The 26,203-nt window shown below is 37.3% G+C and overlaps 1 pseudogene; it reads left to right on the forward strand.

Moving 5' to 3' along the window:
• The first annotated feature begins 10,320 nt into the window (after nt 1–10,320).
• Nucleotides 10,321–16,230, forward strand: LOC116895747 (annotated as a pseudogene).
• Nucleotides 16,231–26,203: the final 9,973 nt, after the last annotated feature.

Here is a 26,203-nt window from a genome sequence, read left to right on the forward strand (position 1 = left end):
CGATTGGAACTCTGGGAGTTAGGCGAGGGGGATTCACCACCAGGACTCTGAGGAAATGGATTCTAAAACTGAGGGTAGGGGGTAGGTAACCAGTTGTGTGGCAGGCATAGAAATGTATAAATAGGATAGTAAGGTAAGAGCTAGTCAGGAAAGAAACCCAAGTTTCTGGCCTAGGCATTTATTCATATTTTCTGAGACTCGGTTGGAAATGTTCGAGGTTACAGATAACTGTCATTAATTCCTCTTTGCATGAGTTCAAGGTTGGTCTGAGAAATGTGATCTGAATGTTGGACACGGTTAATTATGTCAATCCCAGTTAAAATGTCACTGAGGTTTTTTATCATCCTAGAAATGAATAATAAAATGTGTATATCTATTTTTTACATTTACTATATATTCAAACATTAATATACACATGCATATTTATATATATGTGTATTATGTGTGGGGGAAAAGAGGAGACAGGGAGAGGGAGAAGGGGCTGTGTTTTTGCTTTTTTTATTTTTAAATTCCTTTCAGGAATCAAATGTTACTTCATTTTGTTTTTATTCTGAAGGAAAAAACTCTTCTACGTTTCCATTTAAAAGATTAGTTTGAAATTTTCACACATGCTTGTAATGAGTTTTAATCAAATGCACTCCTATTTCTTCCCCCCCGTCCCTTACCCTCTACCACATTCCTTCCCCAACTTCATGCAATGCTCAGTTTAGTTTTGTTTTAAAGCCATTGTGTTTACTTGGTCCTGTTTGAGTGTTTAAGAGCATGGGGCCATCTACTGGAACATTTACGTCCGTTTTCTAAGAATTGTGCTACATTTCATAAGCTTGTAAGACAATGTGATATATATGCTATGTGTTTCACAATTAATTATAATGACCAATTCACATCAACCAGTAAATTAAAGAAATTTGGGAAGAGTGTACCAAAAGTGTGTTGATTGTAAAAGTACTTTTATTTCAGTAGATATAATTGTCATCTCCAAGGCTTACTGCTGAATAAGCTCACCCTTTTTAGCTCTTTCTGAACCCTGGTTAGGTGGTTCAACTCAGCTCTTCTGGCCCAAACTCATTTCTGAGCCAATCGATTCAACCTGACTTCTCTCAGTTTCTCAATGAATTGTTCTCCTTGACCTCAAACTGACACTGGCTTAAGGCCCACTTAGAATCTAAGTGGAAGTAAGAACCCAAAACTAGTGAGATCATAGTCTTTAGATAAGAATCTACTACTGCTCTTTGAATAGATCAGTATACAGTCATTTTTATCTTTCCTTAATACATTCTAAATCTGTATTCCCATCTGTGTAGTGTAGTACCACTCATCATGAAAGAAACCTTATTTTATATAGCAAATAGAGACCATCGAAGAAAATCCTAACTAGATACAAGGTAGGAATCAACAGATCCTAGGGACCCATCCCTAATGGCTTTATCTATAGCATAGCTTCAGAAGCTATGCAGGAAGTATCAGAAGAGTGGCAAACATGATGAAAATAGTGAGAGTACCAGGGAAATCTGCTGTGAAATAGTCTTTCCCAGAAATAGCTGCATAAATCAGACCAGAACAATGGCAATATCAATGGACATGTTAATGTCAAAAGGGAAATTTCCTGCATTTCTTTAAGGAAGTTCTTTATGTCTTTCTTAAAGTCCTCCATCATTATCAAAAACTGTGATTCTAAATCTAAATCTTGCTTTTCTGGTATGTTTGCATGTCCAGTGTTTTCTTTGGTAGGAGAACTGGGCTCTGATGATGCTAAGCAGTCTTGATTTCTGTTGCTTACATTCCTGCACTTGCCTTTAGCCATTGGGTTGTCTCTGGTGTTTGCTTATCTTGCTGTTTCTGAGAGTGGCTTGACCCTGCTGTAGGCCTCTGTGTCAGCATTCCTGTAGAACTGTTTTTCTGTTTTCTTTTAGCCTTTCCTGAGAACAGGTGCTCTGATTTCAAGTATATCAGCACTCCTGGAGACTGTCTTCCAACTGTAGGCATGGGCAGGAATCAAAGGGTCCTGTCCCTGATTACTTGTGTAGGTCTTTGCACCCAACGGGCACAGTTGGCACATTGTGATTCCCTCTTGGGTCTGGACTGTGGGCAGAGGGTATTCTCCTCTTACTTCTCAAGAGTACCCATGCTTCTGGGGGTCCAGCTCTCTCTCCCATGGGATTTGGGTTCAGGGAGCTGTTTGGCTGGTTCACTTCGGTCCTGGGCACAGACTAGAACTGCGGATGCTGGTGGCTTTCTGTTCCTATATCCTTGTGTCCAGAGGCACTGTTCCTCTTGGACCAGGGATGTGGGCCGAGGTGTGTAGAGGTGGCAGTCTGTCCTGCAGTCTCAGGATGTCTGCACTCCTGTGTTGTCCACTCTCTTCCCAAAGAGATTTGGGTGCAGGGATGGAAATTTTTAATTAAGATTTGAAATTTGACATTTGCAAGTGATTTTTCAGAAATTTTGTCTGAAAATAGATTTATAATTGCATAATAGCCATTATGGAGATTATTGCTAAAATAAGATCTTACTGTTAAACGTATAATGAAATCATGTCTTATCTGGTAAGTTATAGTGTAGAAGTTGAAACAAGAACAGGTGAAAGGGAAATGTGGAAGCCACACAAAGGAATGTGGACAGAAAATAATTTCTTGCTATGTTTTATTATTTAAAATTTATTCTTTCATTTTCAATCTGATTTCCACTTGGCTACTGAATTAATTAATGTTATATACATATAGATTAATATAACTCAAATAAACCTTCATTTTCCACATGCCTAAGTGATATTTACTTAAATACATGCAGTGAATGGTAAACACAAATGTGTAAATATCCTCGATCTATTTTTATCTTATTTAACCTACACATGCAGAGCACATCCTTCCAAAAGCGGAATTAAAAAAATACTGTCATGAACTACAGAAATGATCCCTGAAAGTATAGTCTTAAGCTAAGTGTGTGATTTGGTGATGGTACAAGGCTCTTGGAGGAGGCAGCTACACCTGGGGAAGGGTGGGTTTCATTTATACCAGAGATCCCTGGGGCTGCTCACCTGAGCCTGCTCCTCTCAAAGCCTGCTGTTGACAAGCATGTTTCCACCAGCTGTACCCAACACTACAGTGCATTTTAAAAACTCTATTTGCATCTAAGACAATAAAATCTTATGTTTCTGGAAAAGATACTGTATACTAGTACTCAACGGTTTTATAGAACTTTTATTCATTTTCTGTTTTGAGAATTTGATACATATATTTAACTCATTCCATTTACTCTCAACCCTAGCATATTTGATCTCCCTCACAGCCCTGCCAAGCCCGCCCTCTCTTTTTGTGAATTCCCTTATCAAATAAGTGCCTTTGTCTTTTGACACGTGACCAACTATGGTTCGCCATGTGAATCAGTGTTACCATGAGTTTAGAACGATCCAATGGAGCTGGTAGCTTTATCTGTAAATACAAAAGTGAAGACAATGACTAGTCCTCTCCTACAGTGTACCTGAAGTTAATAGTCCAGCAAGGTGGTGTGATGTCATGTGAGGTGCCCTGCCTATCTCTATCTATGCCAGTTTGATAGTATGGCAAGTCTTGTACATCCCAAGCTGCCAATGGTAATTGTTTTAAGATGGGGATTGCAGTGTCCTGCCTAGAAAATGATTCTTCTAACAATTCCCCATCCCTTTTTTTTCTTTCCAAGCGCCGCACCGTTCTTGGATGTTCCCTGGACCTTAGAAGAGGTTTCAGCAATTTCTGTTTGCATTTTAAAATTTGTGGGATTGGGGATTTAGCTCAGTGGTAGAGCGCTTGCCTAGCAAGCGCAAGGCCCTGGGTTCGGTCCCCAGCTCCGAAAAAAAAAAATTAAAGGAAAGAAAAAAAATTTGTGTGCTATATAGATCTGGTTTTCAGTTGTGATTTATAAAATTAAAATCGTTTCCCACCATTTTACAGTTACGTGACATTATGCTGACCTGCTCTATTTTTTTTTCCAAAACTTTTTAATCCTTTATTTACTGACTGGAATAGAACACAGGATTTCCCGTGTACTTTTATAAAAATAAGGTGAGGTATGAAGACAGAGGTATAACCAAGTATGGGTTAAGAGAAACCTACCAGCCAACTAAAGATATCTCTAAAAGTTAGAGGCATGAAGAGTGCACAGCACAGAGGAGGTACCAGCACTATGTGGGCTTCAAAGTGCATCTGGAATGCAGAGACACAAAGCACACAAAAATTAATCATTCCAGCTAGGTAAGAGATTGAGTATCTCATACATCAACTTGTTCAAATTTTGCAAGCCTGTAAGTAGCACTTTTAAGTAGAGCAATTAATTTTTTCTTCATTAACTTTAATTGTGCTTAGAAGCCTAGAGATCTTGAAGCAGTTTCTAAACTACGAGCCTGCTTACTAAGTGGCTTTCCCCAGGTTCCTCACAAATCACAGTGACAATAAAAGCATTCAGTGTGGCCCTCATTAAGAAGATAAATAAAGGAACCATATAAATGCAGATGAGGTGTGTTGTTTAAGGTTTCAATTAAGAGTAGAAACAGCGAATCACAATAGGCAAATAATTACTGAATTCACAGTTTCCTACAATTCTTAACATATGTTGTCTTATAATGAGGTCTACTTAAGTATATTCACTTTCACAAAATAGTCTTTGAAAGGAAATGTTTAAGTGGTGGCCAACAAGTGTTCACGGGAAAAAGCTCATTAATAGCAAAACCTTTTCAGGGCGAGAGCATCCTGTGAGCCACTTCATTCGAGGACTCGCTAGCTTATCTGTTTCTCAGGACCAAGGAGATTCTGAGAATTGTTGCATTTAAAATTATTAATATGATTGCACTATTTTTCTTTTCTGAGATCTCTTGTTTGACACTGAATGTGAGAAGGAAATACTAAGAATTATAGTTTTCTTACACTTAACACTATCTTTCTATTTTTAATATTTGTTGGTTAATTAATTTATTTATTTACATTTCAAATATTATCCCCCTTCTTTGTTTCCAATCTGCAAAATCCCATCCATCCCAGCTAAGCCCGTTTCTATGAGGGTGCTTCTCCACCCGCCCACCCACACCTACCTTACCACCCCTACTCTAGTGCATGGAGTCTACACAGGACCAAGGGACTCCCTTCTCACTGATGCCAGACAAGGCCATCCTCTGCTACATAGGAGGCTGGAGCCATGGGTCCCTCCAAGTGTATTCTTTGGTTGTGGATTAGTCCTTGGGAACTCTGGGGGTCTGGTGGTTGATATTGTTGTTCTTCCTATAGGGTTACAAACCCTTCAGCTCCTTCAGTCCTTTCCCTAACTCCTCCATTGGGGTTCCCTTACGCAGTCAGATGGTTGGCTGTAAGCATTCACATCTATATTGGTAAGGCTATGGCAGAGTCTCTCAGGAGACAGCTATATCAGGCTCCTGTCAGCAAGCACTTCTTGGTATTAGCAACAGTGCTGGGTTTGGTGTCTGCATACAGGATGAATCCCCATGTGTGACAGTCTCTGGATGGCCTTTCCTTCAGTCTCTGCTCCACTCTTTGTCCCTGTATTTACTTTAGACAGGAGCAATTTTGGGTTAATATTTTTGAGATGAATGGGTGGCCCTTTTCCTCAACTGGGGGCAGTGCCTAACCTCTGAATATGGTCTCTATAGATTCTCTTTCCCCTTTGTTGTGTATTTCCGCTAATGTCATCCCAGTTGAGGCCTGGGAGTCTCTTGCTTTCCTGGCATCTGGGACTTTCTGGTGGCTACCCCCAGTCCCCTATCCCCCATTGCTACACACCTCTGCTCAGTTTCCTGACCCTCTGTACACCCCTCCATCTCCTCCCACACCTGATTTCTTACCCCCCCCTTCTTCTCCGTCCCTCCCACCCTCTACCTCCTGTGATTATTTTGTTCCTCCTTCTAAGTAGGACTAAAGCATTCACACTTTGGTCTTCCTTCTACGTGAGCTTCATGTGGTCTGTGACTTGTATTGCGGGTATTATGGGCTTTTTTTCCTAATATCTACTTATCTGTATTTTTCTAGCAATTAAATTTCATGTCAGTAGATATCTGCCATTCTATGAAATTGGAGTAACTTGGAAATAATGGCATTCTCTCTGGAGATATCAAAATATACTTAATTTACTACACGGTCCTGAAGTGTTCACATTTAGCTAGTTGTATGTGAAGTAATCACACTATTCTTCAAATACGAAGATATTTACACAAACATATGGAGTATTCTCAGGCACTCTTATATAAGCAAGCATAGATGTATGTGCAAGTACAAACACACACACACACACAGACGTGTATATAAATGTACATGGGTAGGTAATGGTATTAGGTAATAGTATTTATAATTTTTTTACTCATATTCTCATGAGAAAGTTAAAATAAATAAAATAAATGTAGATGGATAATGTTGTACATAATTTACCATTCTAGTATCACTGTATCTTTTCAAAAAACAACTTATTCATGGGTATCTTCCACTAGCTTAACTGATGTTTGTATGATAAGTGAATCAATTGGTGTGTTGGAAAATTTCTACATATGTTAGCTCAAACTCCACATTGCACAATGGTGGACACACAGACAAGCCCATACTTTCTTTGGTTTGATGGGTGACTGACGGTGGTTGGAATGCCAAACTAAGAACCATTATCTCTAAATTATGTTCTCTCATTTTATCTCAATAATTCCCTTGAGGTCTGGGCCTGGCCAAGTGCAAACTCTGCTGTCTATGGTTATCTGCTAATAGTTTTATAGCATTGTAGAGTTAACATTGTTCTTATAACTGTGCGTGTTTTACATCAATGTTCCAAGGTATGGCTGTGGCTCTGGGTCTTATAAGAAACATACAGGGTGTGTTTTGTATGTTCCCTAATCTTGTTTGTAAGGAGGGCAGAAGAGGCCCCCTAGAATGCTATAATTACCAGAAACAGCAGACATTCGTGCTGGCTGAGAAGTCTGAAGTTGAGTGTCTGATGTTTTCCTAGTGATTCTGACCTACAGCATGTTTTACCATGTTACTAATCATGATGTCCCGTAAAACTCTTTATTTCCTACTGGAGACCATCTGGCCTGGGTTTGAGCGCCAATCAGTTCTTGATGTCAGACCATTTTTTTTCTCTCTTAAATTATTATTACTTATTAAAGATTTAATTTAGAGCAAGAGAAATACACAGAGTTTAGATGTATAAAAGAGTAGATAAATGAATGGAACTACACATTATGTCTACACATGTTTCTTAATCTACATATATTTGAGTGATTATACACATATCCAAACTAATCATACTAAATACAGGATTAATTAAAGTTTTTGGCTCTTTAAACTATGTGTTTAGGGATACTGGCAAAACAAAGTTTCCCTTTTGATTTTGTTTAAAAAAAAAGAATTTAGGCAGAAACTAAAAGAGGCTCTAGGAAAATTTTATTAGCATTTAAGAGAAAAACAACAGAACAATTAGACTGTAAATCTAGGCAGCTTCCAGGAAAGGAGAAATGGAGAGTGGAGAATGGTGTTATTCACAGTGACAGTCAGCAAGCAGCCCTGTGGCAAAAAGAGTGCTTCTGAGAAAAAGTGCTAAAGCCCAGGGACCCAGGGAAAGCCTCCTGAGACTGTGGCCAATATCCACAAGAAAAAGAAATAGATAAAGAACATTTATTATTAAAAATAAAATGTTATATGACTTTTCTGAGTAACATTGAAAACGGGTGAACTACAAGGCAGAGATTCTTCCAGTGGTGTGCAAGTGGCGTTTCTGAGGAGGGGCTTCTGGGACTGGAAAGTAAATTAACCTGACAAGGAGAAAACTGGTTCCATTTGTGCCTTAAAATGCCACGTCTCCACCTAGATCTAGAAATGGAACTTAGAATATAGCTAAAAGTGATAGGATGAAAATACCTACATAATTCAATCAAGGAATGAACTCAAAATACTAACAACAGCTTATTCATGCCAGGGGTGGAGAATATAGTAGTTGTCCAGTTTTTGAATGTAACTAGATACCTATGGATCCATAGAATAATACACACACACACACACACACACACACACACACACACACACACGCACACACACAGGCAAACACACACAGAGGTAGGGAGAAAGACAGAGAGAATATATTTATACTTTGTCTCAATAAGCCAACTCCAGATATTTGCCTCAGTAAATCCAAGATAAAATATATTTTGTAATAGCAGAATACGAAAGCAAAATGGATGGCCATCTTAACATGATATTTTGAACTTTATTAATAAATTAAATAAACACAGTGAGTCATAGTGTCAACATACCCAACATTATCTATATATAGCAATATCAATTTATTTATATGTTGTGTATATTTATTTGTAAGTATGTTATGATAATATCACACAGCCTGCTTTTCTCATACTAATGTGGAATAAAATACCAAAATTTAAATGAAAAATTATCGAATGGATGAAAATAGGACCTAGGGATGGGAACAAATCAGCGGCGTCTTTCTTTATTGTATTAAATAATAATATTTACATTTCTTTGACTTTAAGTGTGTATCCTCAAAATTAAAAAAAGGGAGACTTTCTAAATACAGTAAGTAGTGTCATGTACTAGATGGAAAACTTTACATTGGAAACTTTGCAGTATATCTTTGCAGATACAGCTATAATTATTAATATAAATACAGATATAGATAGATATAAAAGATCTCAAGGAACAGTGAAAAAAATGTTTATTTGTGTTTCCTTTATGTTTGGGTTGCTTCTATATGACTGTGCTTATAGCAAAATTAAATCCAAGGCAGTTTAAAAATAAAACTTGAGGAAGTTTTACATGTGTGATCTAGGTAAAGAGATATTCAAATCTCATTCAAGAGTTGCATGACAGAGCTCTGGGAATGAAGTATCATGGGCATCCACAAATCAAGGTCAGCCATGATTCCAGGACATGCACCAGTCAAGCTAATTTGGTTTTATACTGATGTTAGTTGCAGACAGCAGACTCTAACAGGATGCATTTTAACCTCTTTCCTCCAGCTCTGACTCACGGAACACCTTATACACATGCTATATAGGTGGGGCTCAGAATCCAAAGTAGAATATTTTCATTAGAATGATGATGGGTAAAAACCTTTGAAAGAAATTCTACTTGAAATAATATATGGAGAATTTTATTAGTATTGTCCATAGATAATTTTAAGAATGATGTTAAAATTCTTTCCCATCCTGAAGGAAAACAGGAAGTAAGTTGTGTTAATATTCATTGAGGTGACAGTCCTAAAGCCACTCTGCATTGTGAAAACAGACCTGCTTTTTTATTCCCCATTCTAGTCAATGAAGCCACAGTTTTATTCATTCTTAACTGAACAATTGGAAAGCTAAGCCTTTTCAGATTTGTATGGGATGAACTATGGTGTGTGTAAAAATAGTTCTTCATGGGCACAATATTCTTGATGAATACAGAAGGCTTTGATATGATTTGTGACACAAATGTTTGCCATGCAGTCTCAGGTTTTCCAACTGAATCTGGCTCTAACCCAACTTCTACATCTTACATTGTAGACTTTCTCACCTCCCCCCAAATATTGCTTTTAAGACATTATTAATGTGTCAAATTAATGAAATGAGAGATTTTTCTGTCCTTCTAAAAACCCTAATGGATGATTATGTCTTCAACTTATAGATCATGCTGGTGTCCTCTTTCTCTATATTAGCTTGTGGATTCCTGTTTTTTTTTTTTTTCAATCATCTCTGAGTCTTCTTTTCTCTAACATAGATGAATCTGATTGAAGATCAAACATGCTTTACACATCCACATATTAGAGATATTTTCTTAGGGTGATACATTTAATATAAAATACCTCCACCAAATAGTGTTTATAGACTATTATTTTGTTCTTCCAGTTTTGACATACATAGTAACCTTTTAAAAGACACAGTGCTTTTTCAACACAAAACCAAAAGGAGGCTTGTCATCAAGTCAGCTGTGAAGTTTAGGCTTTGAGAAATTGTTTTCAACTGTAATTAAACATCAAAATAAAGCTCAATGAGTTCATCTTTGAATATAAATGTTATATGTTAATGGAGATGTTAATACAATTATATTGTAAATGTAAGATGTTCAAAAATTTTCCTATAAATAAATAAGACTTTGCAAAGATCAATTATATAATTGGTTTCTTTAAAGCAGTGATTCTCAACCTTTCGAATTCATAGACCCTTTCAGATCTTTCCTTGTGTTGCGCTGGAACCAATCATGAAATTATTTCATTGCTATTTCATAACTGTTATAAATCATAATGTAAATATAGGATTGCAGCTTTTTTGATATCAAACCCCCAAAGGTGTCCCAACCCAGGAACATGTGGCCAAAAGAAGAGTACCTTGAGGATAGAATAATGGAGCAAATTCAGCACAAGCAGAATGACTATTCGTAAGCTGGAAAATAACCAGTCTAGTGTAAAAAAGTAGTTTAGGGGTAATTACCCAGTAATTGTGCTAAAGCTGATTTAATAAATTGATATTATTGAGGGATGGCCGGATCATTACAAGAACTAATAGAGTTATTAAATATCAAACAAGAAACCACAGTTCCATGAAGTACTAGGAAGATGGCTCAGTGAGTAAGAACCATCTTCTGCATATACGTGAGGGCCTGAGTTTGAATTCATAGAAAACACATAGGAAAGCCATGAACACCAGCAACCACAGTGATTGATGGCTGGGAGTGATGGCTGCCTTCCTATCTTCAGAGTCACTAAGGTGATAGAGCAAGACAATGGATGTCCTCCTCCACCCACTCGTTCACTCCCGCTTCACTGCTCCACTATCCCCCTTCTCTGGGCATCAAGCCTACACAGGACCAAGGGCCTCCCCTCCCATTATTGTCAGATAAGGCAATCCTCTGCTACATATGTAGCTGGTGCCATGGATCCACCCATGTATACTCTTTGGTTAGTGGTTTAGTCCCTGGGAGTTCTGGGAGGTCCTGTTAGTTGACGTTGTTCTTTCTATGGGGTTGTAATCCCGTTCAACTCCTTCAGTCCTTCCCCTAACTCTTTCATGGGGGCCCTTTGCTCAGTCCGATGGTGTCTGTATCTGCATCTGTATCAGTAAGATGCTGGCAGAGCCTCTCAGGGGACAGCTGTACCAGGCTTCTGTCAGCAAGCATTTCTTGGTATCAGCAATAGTGCTATGGTGTCTGCAGATGGGATGGATCCCTAGGTGGGTAAGTCCCTGGTTGGCCTTTCCTTCAGTCTCTTCTCCACTTTTTGTCCCTGTGTTTCTTTTAGACAGAAACAACTCTGGGTTAAAAATTTTGAGATGGTTGGTTGGCCCCATCCCTCAACTGGGGGCCATGCCTGTCTACTGGGGGTGGTCTCTACAGGTTCTATCTCCCTGGGTATTTCGGCTAATGTCATAGCCATTGGGTTCTGGGTTAAGACTCCTTTCTTATAGCTTGTTTGACTTTAGGCATAGATGTTACTTATAGTTACTATCTCCCATATTTCTGCTGGTGTAGCATCCCTAACCTTTGAGAAACACCTTCTCCTTTTCATCAAATCAACAGAGAACAGGTTCTATTATAATTATGTTAGATCATAGTTTTATTTGTTATTAGCAAGCTATGATGGCCAAAATATTAACCATTTTTCACAGAATGATGGCTGCTCTTTAGCCAGGAGTATACATTTACCAACAAGGTATAGGCAGTATCAATAAGCAAATATATCAAATGTAATTATTAAAATATTTATACATTATTGTTTATGAACATATTTAACACTATCCATATCAGCGTTTTGAAGAAAAGCACAATGATTCAACTCAACCAAAGTCACAAGTCTCTCAATAAAATGTACAGTTTTGTAAGAAATCTAAATCATAGCTCAAAAGCTACCAAGCACTTTGCTCTTGGGCTAGGTGGTCTCTATGTGGCCACACAGAGAATGTGAGACAGTGACAGCTTTAAGTGTTCACACTGGGTCAGATGCTGTTGCCTGTGCATTTGCTGAGCTAATGTGTGACACAGAAGACAGAGGAAGCAATATTCAGAGCACTGTAAGAACACTGCAACCTCTCTCTCTCTCTCTCTCTCTCTCTCTCTCTCTCTCTTTATCTCTCTCTTTCTCTCTCTCTCTCTGTATCACATTTTTCTTTCTAATTAATTTATTTTCTTAAAAAGAAAACAATAGCTGAAATTTAGTTGAAAAAGAGATGTTTGGGGATATTATCAAATAAAGAGAACAAAAATAACTTCAATTTAAAGATTACAGCACTTTTGATGTTTTCTAATTCTATAATTTACATTTACAATTTCAAATTCTTCTGCTAATGCATAAATAAAATTTTACTAAACCCTTAAGATGACAATTGAAATAATCTCATAGATTGGTAGGTGCATTTCATCATATGTTGTATGGAAAGTGCCTAAAGAAGAAAAGAAAAAAAGATAAAAACAAACAAACAAAAACATGGTTAAGACCAGTGTTGTTACACTTCAGAGAAACCAGAAAGGGAAGAGTTTTGGTTCCTGTGCTGTTGGTGATGGTGTCAGGAAGTCTTCCAACTGGAAAATGTAAAAGAAACTACCACCACCACCACCACCACCACCACCACCACCATAACAACAACAACAACAAACATTAAGACACTAGAAACAGAAAGACAAATAGCATTTATTGGTTGCTTTAATCTTTGAATCTGCTCATTTTTCTGAAGTGCTGTGTGTGTTTCTTTCCCCTGTAATTAAGTGGAGCATGGTTTTCCATGATCCCAATGAAATGCAGCAGGTCAGGTGCATGTCCTCAGAGCAGCCACCGTGGTTAATTTATCATGCTCACAGGCCTTGCCTGCTGTCAGACTCTCTCTCTCTCTCTCTCTCTCTCTCTCTCTCTCTCTCTCTCTCTCTCTCTCTCTCTCTCTCTCTCTCTCTCTCTCTCTCCTCTCCTCTCTCTCTCTTCTCTCTCTCTCTCTCTAGGTGTCTGCTGTTTGCTGATGGTAGAAGATTGGTATTTATAATTTTATATTTCTATCAGGCACCTGACAAGAAAACTTGTGGAAAATTTAAGTAGGTATTCAAGTTAGGTGCTGTGACAATTTTAGAATGATGGTAAAAATAAATAATAACAACGGCAACAACAACAACAACAACAATATCTGTGGTCCTTCTGTCATTCTTGTGGGGATTAAACTCAGACTTTCCAGCACCCACTGAGTATAAGGCACTTTTACATGTTTTCTCCAAATGCTTATCCTCTCCCTCTCCCCCAAGGTACTTTCCCATGGTACTTTTTTTGTTCTCTTGTACTTCTGCTGCTCTGAGATGTGTATAGTGTTCACACTTGCTATCCTGACACCTAACCATTTAGGATAGTAGCTTTACCACATATTAGAGAGTAGCCATGTCTACCCAGAACCCGATTCTATCAAAGACATCACCCATCTGAAGAAAAGAAAGGTCCTGGTTAAAGAGAAAAAGAGTCTTGTAGCCATTTAAAATAACCCATGCTACACAGGTTTCCTCTGGCGTCCTGTCTTGATGGAGTGAAGCCCATATATGTGAGGGAAGTGGAAGGACTGCTAATTAAAAGTCTCCTTTTAAAACGTTTTCTGATGACGTCATTTTTCCTGATTCGAAGCACAAAGTGACTCTCATGGGTTATAGTTAGATCCAGCCTCATGTGACTGCTAGTGAACACATCCATCAGAAAGCAGATCTGGGCTTCTCCTCTTCTCAGGCCTTCAGTTTCTTGAGACGTTAACCTCTTTGTCCACAGGGATAACAGCGTCCATTATAAGTCTTCAGTGATAAAATATGCAAGAAGATTCTTTTGACATGCTAAAGAAAGTGGTAAGCATGTGGGCTGGCGATATTTTCTAAAGAAAAATGTTAACAATAAAGTAATTTTGTAAATGGAAATATCTCAGTTATATAATCACCAAAATGTAAACAGACAAAAAAAAACAAAATAAAAACAAAGGAAAAAAACAGGTACAAGTAATATTTTATACTAGTATAATTAATTTAATTTGGTGATGGTAGAGGGATCAATATCATCTATCTGAAACTTGTATTTATAATCTGTCACCAAGCAGTGATATTAGCAAGCATGGGGATGTAGGCAGCTCCAACGTCTTGTTTACAGAAACTTTAGTCCAGGGGACACTCTATGTTTCAGAACTCAGAAAGCAGTCAATAGTTTATATGTAGCTAGGCCATGAGTATTGAGCAAAGGAGCTTTAAAATACCAGGAAGCCTTCAGGCAGCTATTAGACTACATCCCCAAGGTAGAAGCCCTGGTCTCTGGCTATGCAGTGAGAAAAGCAGGCCCTCTTTTTAAGGTGCACTGCTAGTACCACGCCTGCTCCTTACCAGAGTCTATACATAAAGACCAGGGTAAGGTATTTGTCACTCCTGCATCTAAGTTGGAAGTTAGAATTTGCAAGTGAAGATTATTTGCACCTATCTCTTGCAACTGTCAGATTGCAATGTAAATAGGGTGGAAGGCTGGCGTTAAAGGCTGAGAAGTGTTTATTTGGGAAATTTGTGCATTTATAAACGTCCTGGAACACTGGAGAATTTACGAATGTAAGTGCCTGCCCTGGACGGATCAATGCTGATAAATTACTTAACAACAGTTTTTCTCTCTGACAAAAAAGTGGCCTAGTGAAGGGTTGAGGAGAGACTCAATCTTGACAAATCAGGAAAAAAGAGTTGGAAAATTCATTTAACAATACCTATACTGTCCACAGTAAACAACAAAATCATAACCTGAGGAGGGTCTATCCATATGAATCTGAATCTCGTCTCCATGCATGTCTGAAGGCTGCCTTGTGCTGTCTGTCTCATGTATTCTTTTTTTTTTAAATTTGATATCTGCATCTAAAGCTGCAGGCCAGAAGAGGGTATCAGATCTCATTACAGATGGCTATGAGCCACCATGTGGTTGCTGGGATTTGAACTCAGGACCTCTGAAATAGCAGTCAGTGCTCTTAACCACTGAGCCATCTCTCCAACCCTGTCTCACGTATTCTTAACAAGGGCTTTCCTCTCTCTCTTATTGAACAGTAGAGGAATCATCAGAGTAGACAGGATCCAAGACAAGCTCACAGAAACCTTTAACAGTGCTCTATAGGGAGATGGAACTTTAATGATTCCAGCTGATTCCCACACACTAGAAAAGCAGTCATTCACCAAATAATCTCTGTGCTGTGTTCAGTGTCCATGAGGGGGTAGCTATTGAATAGCGCTGGTTCAGTCTCTTTTTGTTTTTAGCATCTCTTACTATATGGTACATTCAAATATGTGTGGGTTTGACTATTAGGTCTGAGTTCCTGAGAAACTACATAATTTATGATGTAACATGCATCAGCTTAAGTTGTAAAAGATGGTTACATTGGAAAGCCGAGGCAGGAGAGGCTGGTCCTTACATTATTCTTTGAAAGGCAGGTTAAGCCAACAAACCAAGTACACAGCAAATAGCACTCTTAAGTTTTAAGTAACTACAAGGTGTACTGTTAACCTGGCTGTGAGGTAAAGAAATGATTCTAGTCTTTTAAAATTTGAGATATTTTCATGATAACACATTTTCACAGCACAACTCTTGGTCTAACTATAAAGATTCCCAGGTAGCCATTTTAAATATATTTAAAAAGTTGAAGAGAACCTCTTTCCTTTCGCTGCTGCGTCCGCACCCATGAGTATACGCTCAGGCTACAGAAGAGGCTTGCCTCTAGTGTCCTCTGCTGTGGTAAAAAGGTCTGGTTGGACCCCAGTGAGACCAACAAAATCGCCAATAGCAACTCCTGTCAGCAGATCAAAGATGGGCTGATCATCTGGAAGCTTGTGACTGGCCATTACCAGGCTCGCTGCCAGAAAAGCACCTTGGCTGATGGAAGGGCAGTCACATGGGCATAGATAAGAGGAGGGGCACTGCCAACTCTCGGATCTGAGAAGGTGACCTGCATGAGAAGGATGAGGATCCTGCCCCGGCTTCTCAGGAGATACCGAGAATCTAAGAAGATTGACCGGCATATGTCACAGCCTGTACCTGAAGGTCAAAGGAAAAGTATTGAAAAACAAGCGGATTCTCATGGAGCAGATCCACAAACTGAACGCAGACCAGGCCCCCAACAAGCTACTGGCTGACCAGGCTGAGTATCGCAGGTCTAAGACCAAGGAAGCATGAAAGCACCGGGAGGAGCACCTCCAGACCAAGAAGGAAGAGATCATCACAACTCTCTCCAAGGAGGAAGAGACCAAGAAATAAAGCTCCCCTCGTGTCTGTACATAGTGACCTGGCAGTGGCCCCACATGGATCAGTCATTAAAATAAAACAATGCTTAAAAAATAAAATAACACATTGAAGAAATATGGCTGACTGTGTTTTACTGTTAGAGCATGCAACTACAGACCATAAATAGCCTAAAACTTTCAAAATATTAAAGGTAGCCATGCACAGAAACATAGAGGATGACCAAATGAGCCGGTCATTTTATTTCTGTCAAGAGGAGGTAGGGAGGATCGTTGGCTAGGCTGGGGGAGAAGAAGAAATATGATCAAAATATATTATATGCAAAAACTTCAAACAATTTTTTAAGAGGCACAAAGTTGGGGTAAGGTAATGTGGAGCTCAGATGTGTTGGGGGAAGAGAACCTGAATGTGATTAAAATATGTTACATGAAATCCTCAAAATTAATAAAGTTATTAGGTTTTGCCAGCAACATAGTTTATACTTACTCAGAACTTTGAAAATACGTGATGCTGGGGTATACAGGAAGTGAAAACTTAACACAAAAAGGGGACTTCATGATGCAGTTTTTATGAAGCCATCATTCATAATGGGGTAAGACATTGTGGTGATTAGCTTTGAGGTAGTCCAGGTGTGGTAAATAACCTCTCAACCAGGCTCTGGAAATATACCAATAAACTCTATGGTTCACCAAATTGGAATAGGTGGAATTGTGCTTTGGTCTGTCATTAGTATCCCATATGCAATTAATTACTTGTCTGCTGCTTCCCCTAAATGGGTTAAAAAAGAAAATGTACATAAATCTATATACATGTATGGTCAGTAGACATTAGAAGCAACATTTATATATGGAAATGCATGAATAATGTATGATATAGGCAAAGAATGAGAGAGTACTTATTTATTTATAAAGAGAAATAAACTGAAAAAAATACCAATTAGTTGTAAATCAATCTGAAGGAGAAAATTACAATATATGAAACAATTTTCACCTCAACTATCAACCACACTATTTGTGGGATATATTTAGAACCAGCAAGCACATTTCTATAAAGATTACCAATGTTGTCAATGGCTGTGGAAGGAGTAATTAGAGTAACTTCTCAATGGAAGAGGGGTTACTTTAGGGGCAATGGCATGTTTCCATTTGAATTGATAGTTCTGTAGGTCATAAAATGTGTATTTTAAAAGTATTGACATTGTTATTTGAATTTCTCCTCAGTAAATATGCAATTCCAAAAGTTTTGGTGGTAAGTCAGTTAGAGTCCTCTCTGACTTCACATCTTACACAAGTGCTGAGAATAAGGATGTGTATCGTCACGACTTGCTTGTGAATATATTTCAAGGTAAAGTCATCAAGGGATGAAGTATTTCATTTTTAGTGTTGTTTTTCATTTCACTGGAGAAACAAACATTCTTAAAATTCTTAGCATCTGTTTCTTTGATTTTTACAAGCAACTGGAGGTACAAAGCTGAGAACTGGGTCATATAAAAGAAAAATATATAGTTTATAATCAAATATTAAAACCACCATAACTGTTTCAAAGTACTACTTAGAAACCATCAGTTCAGAATGAAGCCTTGTTTCCATCTTTCTTTCCAGCGACATCATTTGGATATCATCCTCTCTTTGCACATACGTTATCTTCAAAGAGGGTAAAATTAAGACTCAAGTCATGAGTCATAATAGTATTGTTGTTTTCCATGTTTGTAAGAAGTTAAAGATATGATTATAAGCAAATCAATGAGATTTACAATAATAACAATTCTGAATCAGTAAATATGTGACCTAGTCAGATAAAAGTTGTAGTTGCTGTGTTGTGCTATTTCCTGGAGCTGATGTCCCAGCCTGTGTGTATGTAAGTTCTGATGTCACCTGTGTACAAACCTCATGATCCGTTCATGGTGCTGTCTCATGTAAGTCCCCAGTGTGATAATCCCACGGCTTTTGTTTGTTATGGGTCCACTGTCACTTATATTTCAAAGGTGTTAAAACAGAATAATTCAGGTCTACATTCACTCAAACATGTATACAATTATAGAAAATCAAAAAATTTGTTCTAAAAATATACTTGCTTTAATACATCATTATTTTGATTACAATAATATTTATGAATTAAATAGGAGATTGTATCCTTAGAATTGATATACTTTATTTTCCCATCCTTGCTCAGAAATAAAGACATGCATACATCTTCAATAATGATTTACAAGTGGTGGAAACAGTAACCTATTGATATATTTTCATTCTGTACATTTGCCAATATAGTTGTCAAATTTTTTTGAATAATGTCCTGTATATGAAATAGCCATGGGCTGGAGAGATGGCTCAATGGTTAAGAGCACTGACTGCTCTTCCAGAGGTCCTGAGTTCAATTCCCAGTAACCACATGGTGGCTCACAACCATCTGTAATGGGATCTGATGCCCTCTTCTGGTGTGTCTGAAGACAGTTACAGTGTGCTTATATAAAATAAATATTTAAAAAAATAAAAAAGAAATAGTCATTTTCACATATTTATTACCAATTAAATCCATATCCGTATAATTTTAACCATAAATATCTTGTTTTAAAAGTCTGTTTAAAGTTCTATAAGTTGTATTACAGACAGACAGACTTAAGCAATAGAAATAAAATTTCAGGATTCTATTAACAGATCAAATTATCCATTAGCATTAAGTTGTAGATTTATTCTGAGGCACTTGGGCCATTGCTACAGACAAGTCTACTTGTGTCTCTTTGTGTGTGCATAGAAGAAATTAAGGTTGGTGGGGCTACTATTATTTTTTCTTGTTAAGATATTAATCTCTGTATGTCAGGGCCCATCCTCATGATCTTCTAATAAGTCTTATATTCAACTATTTTTACATATTAGAAGTTAAGGTTTTAGTACATGTGGTTAAAAGGAAGTATAATTCAGTCCATTCCAAACAAATATTTCTTTCAAGTTACAAAATGCTTTCATGTAGTTTTCAATGTCAACACAGTGACATATGTGACATACAGTTTCAGAATTGGTGGATTTTACTTCATATTTATACATTTTGGAGATATATTTGATCTAAACAAAGCAATCATTCTTTTAAAATATTTCTATGAATAAATATGTATCAAATAAACTCTTTTGAGAAAGGAAAATAATGGATGAGAAAAACTGCTGATGAACAAGATGTTTCCTATTAACAGACTACTAGCAATTCTGTCCTGTACTCCTCAATAAAACATGCTGGGTAGAAGTGATTGCATTTGAAGTTATTGGTACATTTGAATGCAAACTACCCAACCATGAAAAATGAGACTTCCATTTGCTATAAAAATAAATTAGGAGGCAATGCTTTGCTGGTGAAACCATTTGTGCACCTCAGTTCATAACTATTCATGGTACCATTAACAGATGTCTTTGCTCCCATTGTGAGCTGCCTGACGATATGGGTGTGTTCGGTACTGCTTTATACCTAAAGTGAATACAGGCAACTTGTTTTTAGGATATAATGAAAACCTATCTTGATACAGAGATCCTGTGGGAAATTACACAATAATGTTACCTACATAACTAATTTTCTTTTTATGAAATCATGCTTCCCTCTACACATTTAGAACTATCAAAAGGATTGTTTAACATCACCATTTCCATGTTAATATCTCAGTAAATCATAAAAATGTAATATTTGTGTGGAAAGTGCCCTGTTTCCTTTGGGAACATAAGCTTTCATTTCTAAATTAGAAATTGTATGAAGTGAACGCCAAGCATGCTATGTGTTGCTTAACGGTTCTAAGACCGCCATATTTTTATTCCCAAGAAGCTACCTCCATATCTAATAGCTCTCATAGTACATTAAGATGCTGTGTAGGTTGTTGGGGGAAAAGGACATTGTGAACCACAATAATGCGCAGCAGGCTAAGAGAGAGCCATGGGTGTAACCGTGTCAGGAAAAGTCTCTGGATGCTCTCTGCTTCCTGATGGTTAAAGGACCATTCAAGGAGGAAATGCATGCCTTTATTATTTTAAGAATGCATTCCCAATGAACCCCACCACTGCTACCAAACTCCTCTAAATATCTCTAGACCCATCTCTCAGAACTCATCACACTATCAGAGTACATTGATGGTTAGAAACTCACAAGCTGTGTATCAGGTTGTTGGGAGAAAAGCAGAGTTGTATGAGCCAACCAGGGAGGACCGAACAAAACAGAGGTAAAATGGCGTGGCTACTGCACCTGTGAGCTAAGAGAAGCCACGGGAGCCTGCACAACATGGTATCTGTCAGTATTCTAGCATAAAGTGTTTTAGAAATCAGAAGAAAAGTTATGGTTTCTCTGTGTTCTTTTAAGTGTTTGACCAGATCTCTGGATCTTCCATGAATATATATGGGCAATTTAATTTAATGAGAAACCAAAATTCCAAAGGAAGAAGTGGTAGTGTGGGTAATAAGGTCGGGTGGATCTTAGAGAACTTAGGGGAAAAACTAAGAGGCAAATATGACCAAAACACATTGTATGAAATTCTCAGAGAATTTTTAGAAATATTACATAAACAGTACCCTTGTGGAAAATGATTTTACCAAATGAAAGACATGTGGCTTGTTAGTGGTGCAATCTGGGTAAAATACATAATTCAGAGACATAATAAATGATAATAGCTTGATAATTATTTATTGTTATAAGGTGTGTGAAAAGATTTAGAATCCTCTAAATTCCTTCTCCTTGAATTCCAGTCTAGTCATTAATGCCATAACCTTCCTACTGAAATCACAGTTAGAGTCACAAATTTCGTGCCAGAATAGATTCAAAACTTTGTCTATCCTTATTTTTGTGACAATATATCTCACCAAAGCAAGTTTTGGAATGAGGGGATTATTTTGGTCCCTGCTTTGTTGGTACATAGAAAGGAATAAAGGCAATGGATGCTTGAAGCACCTGCTCCCAGTGAAGCCCCGGACAAGGCGAAGAGACCTACGTATGCTGCTTCTCAATTTCAGTTTTCTACATTTTCAGTGCAGATCTTCAGGAGTGGTACCAATCACATTTGAAGTAGCTCTTCCAATCCCAGTTAATATGATCTAATAGTCCATCACTGACCCAGGAAATTTAGTTTTCCTCATTCTAAATCCCATCAACTTGACAATCAAGATGCCTTTCATCTCCACCAGCTTTTGCGCCAACCTGCAAGCAAAAGCAGTTTGTAAATTCAGATAATATGTGAACTATAACATTTTATAATAGTTCTTAATCGCAATTTTCAATTTCTGAGTCAAGATCTCTTTAATAACAATACATTAGCATGCACTATTTAAATATCCTTCATTGGCTTTTCCCAGAAATATTGTCTAGTATATTATACACACACTATCTTTAAAGAATAACACCGTGCTTTTAGTAACTACAGGCATGGCTCTATTTTATTCCTCGGAAAGGAATAAGTCTTTTATTCACTGTTTCTTGTGCTATCTGCCTGATTTTTTTTGGACAAAATATAACATCAATCACAATGTGCATATTAAGCCTGACACCAAACAAGTCAACATCTGTTAATTGTGTAAAGTCAATTTTGTGTAAAATATCAAGGTAAAGAAGCTTATTAAAATTGGTATTTATAATGAAAAGATCAACTCCTAAAATGAGTTATTTGGATTCAAGAATCTGATGAATTGCTTCTTAATAAACTTTTAGTAATTGAATAATGTATCATAGTATTAATTAAATTTCTAGATGTAGGAAATATATTTATTACAGTCTTTTAAAAATGTTGATGCTGCTGTGAAACATTTATGAAATGAGGAGAAAATTTGATTTTATACTAGCTAACTTTAATAATGTTGGGAAGCATCCTCACTGGGGCCTCTCTGCTTGTTTTACTTCTTACGGTCTGTGGGTTGTATCTTAGGTATTCTGTACTTTTTGGCTAATATCCACTTATAAGTGAGCACATACCATGCATGTCCTTTTGGGTTTGAGTTACTTCACTTAGGATGATATTTTCTAGTTCCACCATTTGCCTGCAAAATTTGTGCTTTTAATAGCTGAATAGAACTCCATTGTGTAAATGAACCACATTTTTTGTATTCATTTTTCAGTTGAGGAACATCTGGGATGTTTCCAGCTTCTGGCTATTACAAATAAGGCTGCCAAGGCCAATGACCGGTCCAACTTGATATCCATCTCATGGGAGGGCTCCAAGGCCTGACACTATTGCTGATGCAATGATGTGCTTAGGGACAGGAGCCAGGAATGGCTGTCCTCTGAGAGGCCCTACCAGCAGTGGACTGAGACAGAAGCAGATACTTAGACCCAACCATTGGACTGAAATTGGAGACCCCTGTGGTTGAATTAGGAGAAAGATTAAAGATGCTCTAGGGGAGAGCAACCCTGTTGGAAGACCACCAGTCTCAACTAACCCCAACCTCAGGGAGCTCCCAGAGACTGAGTTACTAACGAGGAGCATACATGGACAGGTCCGAGGCCTCTGGCCCAAACAGCAGAGGCCTGCTTGGTCATGCCTCAGGGAAATAAGATTTTCTTAATTGAGAGAATCAAGGCCCCAGGAAACGGGGAGACATGATGGTTGGGGAGTCCCCTCTTGGAGACAAGGGGGAAGAGGAATGGGATGAGGAACTGTAGGAGGGGGAACTGAAAGGGAGGGAACAACAATTAGAATGTAAATAATTAAATAATGTTGGAAAGCCTTTTAAATGTTAAATTAGCTTGAGTGCCCTGATGGAGCCCTTAGAATACTCATGGCTTAAGTTCAATGGTTTCTCTCTCCCTTAATAGCAGTTCCTCAGTAGGTGTCTAACATGTTTATCTGCCTTCCCTAGTGTGTGGCACCCATGAGCTGAAAGACTTGGCCATTGTAAATGACTGTGATGAAGCGTGCAAAGTGAATGAATTAATAGGGAACTGATAATCACCTCTCTCACACAGGTTATTATTTGCTGCCACATATATCACAGCGATACTAACCAATAATGCCACTGTGTGATGAGCAGGTTCAATGTCTAGCTATATGTCACTGTGCAAACTCTATGAAATGTTAGTGCCATTTTGAATTTCAGGATAGGAAAGTATGCCAAACCTGTTTGTGTGAAACTTGTTGATGTTTTCCACAACAGAGCACACATTGGCAGCCTTCATGCCATATCTATAAACTTACAGCACCTCTGTCTTCATTGTTTGGGAAGGTGAAAGGGGTGTGGAATAAGCAGATGAATTGGGCCTCACTTCCCCCACCCCTGCACACACCACACACCGGTCCCTCATGTAAGAGTCTAGGCATAAGCAATCTAGGTTCTGCATGGACTCCCTGATGTGTCTGAACCACGGTTCATTTCCATTCTACTTGTCTTATACAACCTGTCCTCACTGTGGGAAAGAATCATTATCACTACATAATTGACTGGAAATCAGCACCTGTCCTCTTTCTTATTCTTAACTCATGAGGAAAAGTTCTACCTAAGATTGTTATTATCACATTGTCCAAGATTTACTCATTTGGCTACAGTCACCCGCTAGCTCAAAGCCTCTTTTTAAAGATACATCAAAGATAAAATCATTGAACAACTTAGTTCCCCAACTCAAAACTTATTTTACTGATATAGAAGAAAGAGAATCAATTTGAGGGGCTACAATGTTTTAAAGTGTCATCTTAAAGTTTTGCAATAAATACATTTTTTATAGCCCCAAATATTGTTAATTTTTACAATTTGTTATTAAATATAATATATATTTATATATACATATGATTTCAACTTTTACTTGTATGGTAAAGAATGCGCGCATATACATATATTATATATTATAAAGAATATATACTTAAAACTTTTAACAGAACATAGTTTAAGTTTTTATTTTATTTTATGTAATATTCTAAGTTGTTTTTCATCTGTATTCATATTAATAACAAAATAATGTAGCCTCAGGAATAATTATGTTTCTATATATTATAAAGAAAAATTGTCTAATAAAATGTATGTAAATTTTCTTCATCAAATACTAATAACTTGGAAGTTATATAAAATCAAAACCAGGTTGCCTATCATTTAGATGATGTATTAACAAACTAAAATTTTTCTATGATTCTAATAACTTTGTAAGGTTCTCTTTACCAATTAAAAATGAAATAACACTTCCTCTCAATATTAATATACATAAATGTCTAATTCAAATATTATACATGCCAAAAACAGTTTTTACTTATTCATTTCGCTTCAATTATTTTGAACTCAGAAAATATTACAACAGGAATTATAATACCTTTTGTTTTTTCCTAAACTAACAGCATATTAAGAAGTCAACTTCAAGAGTCACTTCTGACTCTTGCTGTATCCATATTGCACAGCAAGACTTTGCTTTTCCATCAACCTTAACATTTAAATTTTAAAAATGACATTATAGGATTAGGCTTCATCTTGAGGATGAGGAGGAGGAGGATGAGGAGAAGGAGGAGGAGAAGGAAGAAGATGAAGAAGAAGAAGAAGAGGAAGAGGAGGAGGAGGAGGAGGAAGAGGAGCAGCAGCAGCAGCAACAACAACAAGAACAACAACAACAACTACTACTACTACTACTACTATTACTACTACTACTACTACTACTACTACAACTACTACTGGAGGAAGAGGAAGAGGAAATAAATAAAGCCAAAAGATAAACACGGCAGTGATCATTATGAGTGGTAATAGGATGCTTATTTTAATCCAGTAACAAAATAACTTCAGGAGAACTCAAGAATCCAAAACAGTCATCATTTGTTAAACTGACATAGAGAATGCTGATCAGAGCCAAATGTAACCAAAATTGTGCCTCACATTAGGGGGCTGGCCATATTTTAGTGGGTTGCAAACTCTAGGCACTTAATGCAATTAGGATCCATAATTTTCCAGGTTGCAAAAATCTCTCTAATAAAAAATGCCTCCAGGACTATAACTTAGTTTAACACACCACTGGCACTCAGTTTGGAATATGGCTCTGAGTAGAATGACATTCAAAGAGATGTTGAATGGGTCAAGCAATACTAGAACTAATGAGAGATTGTTACCAGAATAGATTATTAACTTGCAGATAATTATTTCAATATTGGCCACATGTGCCATCAAACTATTTTGTTGTGTTGTTACATGGCAAAGCCAGTAGCAAGGTGCAGTCCAGTCACACATAGCACCATTGTTTCTTGGTGTTGGCTCTGCTAATCAACAATGGAATACATATGTATGTCAGTGGCTTACCAAATTAACATCCCATATTTTTATTTTTACATGGTCAAGAACCCTGTACTCACCAAATTCTTGTCTACATTGAGGCAATTCTATCAGGAGATGGCGCGTGTTTCAAGCCTATGGGTTAAACCATCAGCTCCTTTATTTCTTCCAAGTACATTCTATTTCTTCAATATCCAGTAGTAAATCATTTCCCAATTTAAATACCGGAATGACTCCTGCTTTTTTAACTGATAAATGCTGCTGACTTTCAAGTCTTAAAGTAATTTCACTATCACATAAAAAATCCTATGTCTTTAATTCTGAAAGGTTGAATCGCTTTATCAAGACACGTGGTCCACTTCATAGAATATATATAAGGAAAATTTCAGATGAGCCAAAGGTCAAACTGAAATATAAAAGTGGCTAGGATTTAGAAAATAAAATGTTAGGATACATGCTATAATCATTTTCATAATACACAGATTTAAGGGGTAAATTAACGTTCTTGATAAAAACACACAGTAGGCAGCTCCTGAACTGTCTGGACTTCTGTACCTGTTTACTTCCACCATGTTTTCCTGATTTCCTACAAGCAGTAAAAGATTCTGATGCTTAAATGTCTCAGTTTGGAACCAGAAATGACACAGATAAAGATCTTCACCTATCTTTCTTTTGAAAGAAGTGTGTTTTAATTTGCATAGTATCAATACCTTTTTTCTTATTATTCATTTCTAGTTTCATTACGTTCCGACTTGATAAGATGCAAGGAATTATTCAATGTTCTTCATTTTGGCAAAGAA

The sequence above is a fragment of the Rattus rattus genome, chromosome 3 (genome assembly GCF_011064425.1).
Source record: "Rattus rattus isolate New Zealand chromosome 3, Rrattus_CSIRO_v1, whole genome shotgun sequence".
Lineage (NCBI taxonomy): Eukaryota > Metazoa > Chordata > Mammalia > Rodentia > Muridae > Rattus > Rattus rattus.